Source organism: Eptatretus burgeri, chromosome 12 (genome assembly GCF_056783735.1).
Source record: "Eptatretus burgeri isolate ZD-2024b chromosome 12, Ebu_testis_v1, whole genome shotgun sequence".
Taxonomy (NCBI): Eukaryota; Metazoa; Chordata; class Myxini; order Myxiniformes; family Myxinidae; genus Eptatretus; species Eptatretus burgeri.
Genome location: NC_140972.1, coordinates 37851872 through 37859371, shown reverse-complemented (window position 1 = coordinate 37859371; position 7500 = coordinate 37851872).

Below are 7500 nucleotides of genomic sequence, written 5' to 3'. Positions count from 1 at the left end.
GAGGTAAGGATGGGAAGGGTTTTTTTCCAAACTTCTTGTGAGGAACAGTAGGTGTGTCATACCGATTTTAGCACGCTGTCCACTTTGCGACATGATCTAATGTCAACCTCTGTCGCAAGAGCAGTGGCACTTATCCACCTATCATTGGTGACATTCTTCAAGTGGCACACTTTCGTTATTGCATTGTTTATGGACTGCTGAATGAAAGCATTTTCCCCTTCATTGCCTTCAAATAAACTGTTGTGAAACAGTGGCTCGTTGAAGAACATGGGTTCAGTGTAGGTCGAGGGGTCACGACGGCAGCCGAAAGCTTGCCATGCATTGAGTAGGCTTTGGTGAAAAGCAGGTAACCCAGATAAATCCATCTTGATTGAGTCCATCAAGAACAACTCTTGTGCAAAGTTCAATTTTCCAGCTTGTTGGAAGATGCAACTAGTGAGTTGTCTCCAGACCAAACAGGGTTCATACAAGAAGCGCCATACTGTTCGCAGCCGGAAAGCCATGATGCGGCACTTGACATTCACAAGTCCTTGGCCACCTTTAGCCACTGGTAAGTTCAGGATTTCCGGTCGCAGCCAATGCTTTCCATACCAGAAGAAACGAGTGATGCATTTCTGTATGTTGTCCACGATGTCTGCTGGTGGCTGTAGGGCAAGAACCTTGAACCATAACGTTGAGGTGACCAGACTGTTGATGACTAATACCCTGCCTTGGTAGGACAATTGGCAGAGTCAACTTCCCTTTCAATAAAATTTGTTCCATGCGTGCCAACAACCTTTTCCAGTTATGCCTCACAAAATCGCCCGGACCAAGAAACACTCCCAACGAGAACGGGCACTCAGTAGAGCGCATACCTTCGTCAACGCTACATTTTGCCCCCCCCCCCCCAGAAACCGTTGATTGTAAGGGTATTTAATCACATACCACATCTGCCATCTCATATGTGTTATGATGGCTTAAAAACATTAAATTTCCTGCTGTTTGACACTGATTCACGTACATTGTACAATTTCTGTATGAACTCCCTGACCTTTTTGGGTGTCGGTGTCAAATCAATCTGATGACAACTGGTCACATTATAAGAAATCAAATATTACACATCACAGGATAGGGAATTGAATTCTAAACATTTTGAATCTACTTACATGCAAATTGTATAAGAATTGACCGCGTTAAGATAATAAAGGTCGTTGACCCCCCTGACCTTTGACCCAAACCGCTAACAAAGGTAATGACGTCATTGTGTCATATCGTATATCACAAGATTGGTCATTGAATTCACAACATTTTGGCATTGGTTGCATGCAAATTGGATAAAAATCGACCGCACTATGGCAAAATGACGATTTTGACCTTTTCATGACCTCGACCTTGACCTTTGCACTCTTAATTTTGTAATTGGTATTCGAGTGTGGGGAACAGAACAGTCAACATTTTGGTGTTGGTTTCATGCAAATCGGATAAGAATTGACCGTGTTATGACTAAAACCGCACATTTTGCAATGTCGTGACCCCCCTGACCTTTGACTCCCAACCGCTAATAAGGGTTATTACGTCATTGTGTCATGTCACATATCAAAAGATGGGGCATTGCATTCTGAACATTTTGGCATTAGTTGCATGCAAATTGGATACAAATTGACCGCGCAATGGTAAAAATACGATTTTGACCTTTTCATGACCTTGACCTTGACCTTTGACCCGATCGCTCCCAAAATCTAATCAAATAGTCCTCGGATAATAACCAATCATCCCACCAAATTTGTTGTGATTCAGTTGAATAGTTTTGGAGTTATGCGAATAACAAACAAACAAACAAACAAACAAACAAATAAATAAATAAATACACAGGGATCAAAACATAACCTTCGCAACAAAGTTTGCGAAGGTAATAATTTGATCCCGTCACTTTTCCAAGAAATATTGCCAGGGAGACAAGGAGGGAGAGGGAAAGGGGGGGTGGATAAGGGATAGGTAGAGGGTTGGAGCCACAGTGCTTCTGTTTTAGCCCAATTTTTATTGGGCTGATGTTCTCCATCACCTCTCTCTCCATTTTTATTCTGGCTGATGATGCTTTACTAAAGAGATCCAAGGTACTCGTCATTTTAACAATGTCTTCTGCATGATTTATGCAGACACAGATGTTATCTGCATAGGCGATGCTTTTTAAGGGATTAGTTCCCATAGTGACACCAGATAAGGATTTACGAAGGTGTTTAAGAAGGGTTCAAGAGAAAGAGTATACAATATTCCTGAAAGAGGAAAGCCCTGCCTTACCCCTGTCCCAACCCCAAAAGGGGGTACAAGTTCATTGTTTATTTTTAACAAGGCCATTATGTTTGAATAACATAACTGTATTTGTGATAGAAAGAGGGGGTCAAAACCAAAAGATTTAAAACTTCAAAAAGGTATGTGTGAGAAACACAGTCAAATGCTTTCTCCTGGTCCAAGAAGACCAGGCCACAACTTCCATGATTTATCTCACAAATATCAATTACATCTCGAATAACAGAGATACTATCCTGGATATTATGCCCAGGGACATAGTAGGTTTGGTCCATGTGTATAATATCCTTTAGCAGAGGTGAAATACATAAGGCCAAAGCTTTTGAGAGGATTTTATAGTCTGTACACAGCAGGGACACTGGCCTCCACTATGAGATGAGCAAGGGATTCCCTTTTTTAGGACTCAAAGTAAGTACAGCTCTTCTGCAATTTAGTGAGAGTTCATTCTTCTCCAGGCTCTCTTGGAAGACCAGAAGCAATTCAGGTCCAATCAGGTCCCAGAATTTTTTGAAGAACTCCGCTGATAGACCATCCAGCCCAGGTGATTTCCCTCCATTCAGGCTCTTAAGGGCAGCAGAAAGTTCCTCGAGTGTGAGTGGTGATTCTAAATCCAACTTTTGCTTGGGGGATAGAACACTGATACCATCCGCCAATTGAGAAACCAGTTCTAAATCAACATATTTTTCCTGGTAAAGTTTAGAAAAGAAAAGTTTTGCGTCGTTCTTAATTTCTACCGGGTTAGTAGTGACCGAGTTATTAGGACGTTTTAAAGCAGTGATTCAGGAATGAGGCGATTTTGATTCAAAATCAAAACAAAACCAGGTTGGGTTATCTAAGAGATGAAGGTGTTGAAAGCGTAATCTCGTTAACGCTCCTTGGGTATGGTTGGTGATTATACTATTGAGAAGAGACATTTTCTCATGCAGTCTTAGTTTTTGTTGGGGGGCAGGGTGGGTTTTTAGGTTGCTTTGAATTTGTAGAATTTCTTTCTCCAGTTCCGCTTTTATTCTGCGTTCTACTTGTGTATTTAAAGAGCAGAAATGTTGACAGAAATTTCGAATTTGGACCTTTGTGTTATCCCACCATAACCGCTGGTCTTTAAATTGGGGCTTAGTACCAACTAAATTGGACCATACACCTTGAAAATAACTATTAAAAGAGGGGTTATCTAATATGGAGATGTTAAGTTTCCAAAAAGAGTGGCGATTTGGAGACGACCATATTCGGTAGCACGTGGTGATAAGGTGATGGTCCGAGAAACCAGATGGAGAAATTCTCGTGGTAGGTGAGAGGCTAATAAGGGGTGAGTTTATGTAAAATCTATCTAGCCAGGCAAGGGCCACCTGATTGTTGGCAACTTTACTCCAAGTAAACTGATGGGTGTTTGGATTTTGTATCCACCATATGTCTTGAAGACTAAAATCTCTTATTATGTCAGACAGCAGTCTGGCTGATCCGGGGTGAGGCTCTGCACCATTCCGATCACGTGCGGGATGAAGGGTGCAATTGAAATCACCTCTCATTACGATACACTTTTGCAAATCCAATTGCCTCATGTAGAGTCGTAACCTTTTGAAGAAGCTTCGGCGGTCTGTGCCCTTTGAAGGAGCATAGACATTTATTAAAGTAAATTTGATGTTCTTGTCAACAAAATCCAGGGAAGCAAGGTTACCTGGGATTATTTCCTGAAATAAAATTTGTCGAGGGCAGAAGTGCGGACTAAGCAGAAAGGCAACTCCTGTTGTGGGAGAGTTGGAATCACTAAAATACCCGGTCTTTTTCATCATTCTATTCCAAACACTGTGCGATGCTGGAGTAGAGTGGGTTTCTTGTAAAAAAAAAAAAGCTACATCTAATTTCTGTTGTTTAATGAGGTTGACTACTTGGAGCATCCTCGACTGGCTTGCTCCACCATTTATGTTTAGGCTGCCAAGGATCGCCATAGTGATGAAGAGGTGGCAAGCAAAGAAGTGCACGCAGGTCATCATTTCATTTCCATTTTAGCTTTAACAATGTGCTTTTTAAGCCTACTACACTATGGCTCGGTGAAATGGTAATCATTAGGTCAACGAATGATATTTTTTGCTGTCTCAATAAAACCATGTAAGTCAGAAAAATATTCCTTTATATCTACATGCCTTTTCCTAAAAGTATGATTTAGGAATTTCAGGATTTGCGATGGTGAGACATTAGGAGTACTGTTTGTAGGGTATTCTTCGATGTTATCTGGTTCTCCCTCTGACATGTCAGAAGCACTATCTGGAAAATTTTCAATTTATAATTCACAAACCGTGTTTATACTCTGTAGTATGCAGGTATCAGGTTGTTCTGTTTTCGACGTGGAGGGAGGGGTGTGGGAGGCTCTGATTCCACCTTGAGTAATGTAGAAGGGGGGGGGGAGTGGGAGATGGAGTGAGGGGAGGGGGAGATGGAGTGAGGGGAGGGGGGAGGGTGGTAGTATCAGCATCTGCCTCAGGTTTTTCAGGATGCGGTTTTTTCTGAGCTTTGTCACAACACTCAGGTATGACTTCAGGGGTATTCGATGGAGTAATTTCCACCATTGAGGAGTCGTTAGTGGTTAACTTGTGGCACGATTGGGGGGTTCTGGAGACAGTTTTTAATTCTTTTTGGGTAAGATCATTACATGGTTCAATTTCCTTATCAGAAGTAGGGATCTTGACTGTGGTTTTCATAATTTTCTCTGGGAGTAAATCCCCTTCACCTTGATCTACCAACAGGGGGTCCATTTCATCATTTGAGAGTGACTCATACCGATTTGTCATTGACACTGTGTCACATAAGTCCGGAGTTGTTTCACTCACAGCAAAAACCACTTTTTTCCCTTTATGTGGGTTAAGTTCGTTCTTATCCGTTTTTCTTTTCATTAATAAGGGAATAGTTGTAAACCCATCCCACACACTTGAGGTACTGTCCTCTGTGTCCTTCGGGTCTGATATTCCGTTCTCTGAGACTGTAACAGGGTCGCAGGTGCGAACAGGTGAGGCCGTATTAGACGGAGCAATAGTATCCTCGGCTGTTGGGGAGGCAGTTTTCGGGCAGAAACGTTTTAAATGGCCGAAACAATTGCAGTTAAAACATTTCAGTGTTTCCGTCGACGCGTACACCTGGTACTCGTGTCCATCTATACGAAATTTAAAGACCACATTAAGCACTTTATCGACGTTGGACGAGGGAAGCACAATGTACGCCTGTCGCCTGAAAGACATCACGTGTCGATCCTGTTTGTTCCGGCATCGCAAAGGTAACATGGTAACCCGAGAGACTACGGTCCCGAATCGAGATAATTATTTAACCAGTGCTTCATTCCGGATGAGAGGTGGGACATTACCGAGTACAATTTTGGTACGAGTTGTGGCGAGAGGGGAGGCTAAGATGAAACAACCATTTTCAGTTATTCCAGTAGAGACGATACCGGGCGTAGTGGCGTGCGCCTGTAATCCGGCTACTCCGGGTGAGAGAGAGAGGAGGCTTGGGTTGGAGGATCGCTTGAGGATGGGGGCTCTGCGCTGGGCCGCGCTATGAGAGAGTGTAGGGCAGCCCGGAATCATGGCGAAACCCAATCCTTATCCCTGTGTCATAACAGGCGACCAGGGTTGCGGAAGGAAGGGCATCCGGCGTAAAACCTATGCCAAATCAGTATAAGGATCATAACGGATGATCCGCTGTGGCGAGCCCTAACGGGAGCAGCCGAAAGAAGATTCCAGTCGAGACGATGTCATGTACTAAATAACTAAAAGATCGTCCGATATAAAAACAACTACTCGTTTATTCATGCGAGAAGCTGCGCGGACCTTTCCAAACCGAACCATATTACCAATGGAAGAAACAATATCATCAACACTGACCTCGTTGGAATGAACACGACGCCATTTTTCCTCGTCAAGGCCTCATTGGCCGCGTAGCGGGAACGTGTAGACATTCTTTGATTTCAAAGAACGGAAGGGGAGGGTGAGGGAGGGAATGAGAGGAAATTGAGAGGGAATTGAGAGGGAATTGAGAGGGAATTGAGAGGGAATGAGAGGGAATGAGAGCGAATGAGAGTGTATGAGAGTGATTGAGAGGGATTGAGAGAGAATGAGAGATAATGAGAGGGAATGAGAGAGAAGGTCATATGACCGCTCAGACGTGTGTTTCGCCGAAACAAAAAACACACTCCTAATACAGGTAAACAGGAACGCACTCGATAACGGAGTAGGCCACCGGCTCGAAGCTTACCTATACCACAAGCTGTGGGCTCTCTGTCTCTCTCGCCCCAAAGAAGAAAAGGGGAAAGGTAAGGGAACGAAAAATATAAACACAAAACCATTATGAACGAGGGGAAAAAGGGTGGGGGTGAGTAACGAACTCAAACAGGGTGGATGAGAATGGGTGTGGGGGTGGGGGGAAGGGGAGTCGAGAAGAAGGGGGTGGGAGTGAAAATCGGAGGGGGAAGAGGAAAAAAAAGACGATGAGAATATTAAACGACAGGGGAGAGAATAACACTGGACTCACAACACCGAGCAGGAGCCTACACCGCGCCCAGAAACCAAACCACCAGCAAGGAGAGAGAGAGAAGATGAGAGGGGTGAGAGAGAGGGGGAGGGGGGATGGAGAGAGAGGGGGAGGGGGATGAAGAGAGGGGGAGAGGGGATGAAGAGAGGAGGAGAGGGGATGAAGAGAGCAGGGAGGGGGATGAAGAGAGCAGGGAGGGGATGAAGAGAGGGGGTTGGGGGGTGAAGAGAGGGGGTTGGGGGGTGAAGAGAGGGGTTGGGGGTGAAGAGAGGGGTGAGATAGAGAGAGAGGGGAAGAAAGGGGTAAGAGAGAGAGAGAGAGAGAGAGAGAGAGAGAGAGAGAGAGAGAGAGAGAGAGAGAGAGAGAGAGAGAGAGAGAGAGAGAGAGAGAGAGAGAGAGAGAGAGAGAGAGAGAGAGAGAGAAAAGAGGATGTGAGAGGGAGAGGGAGACGGAGACGGGTGAGAGAGACGGGTGAGAGGGGAGGGAGACGGGTGAGAGGGAGAGGGAGACGGGTGAGAGGGTGAGGGAGACGGATGAGAGGGAGAGGGAGACGGGTGAGAGAGAGAGAGAGAGAGAGATGGGTGAGAGGGAGGGGGTGAGAGGGAGGGGGTGAGAGGGAGGGGTGAGAGGGAGGGTGTGAGAGGGAGGGTGTGAGAGGGAGGGGGTGAGAGAGAGAGAGGAAGAGGGGTGAGAGAGAGAGAG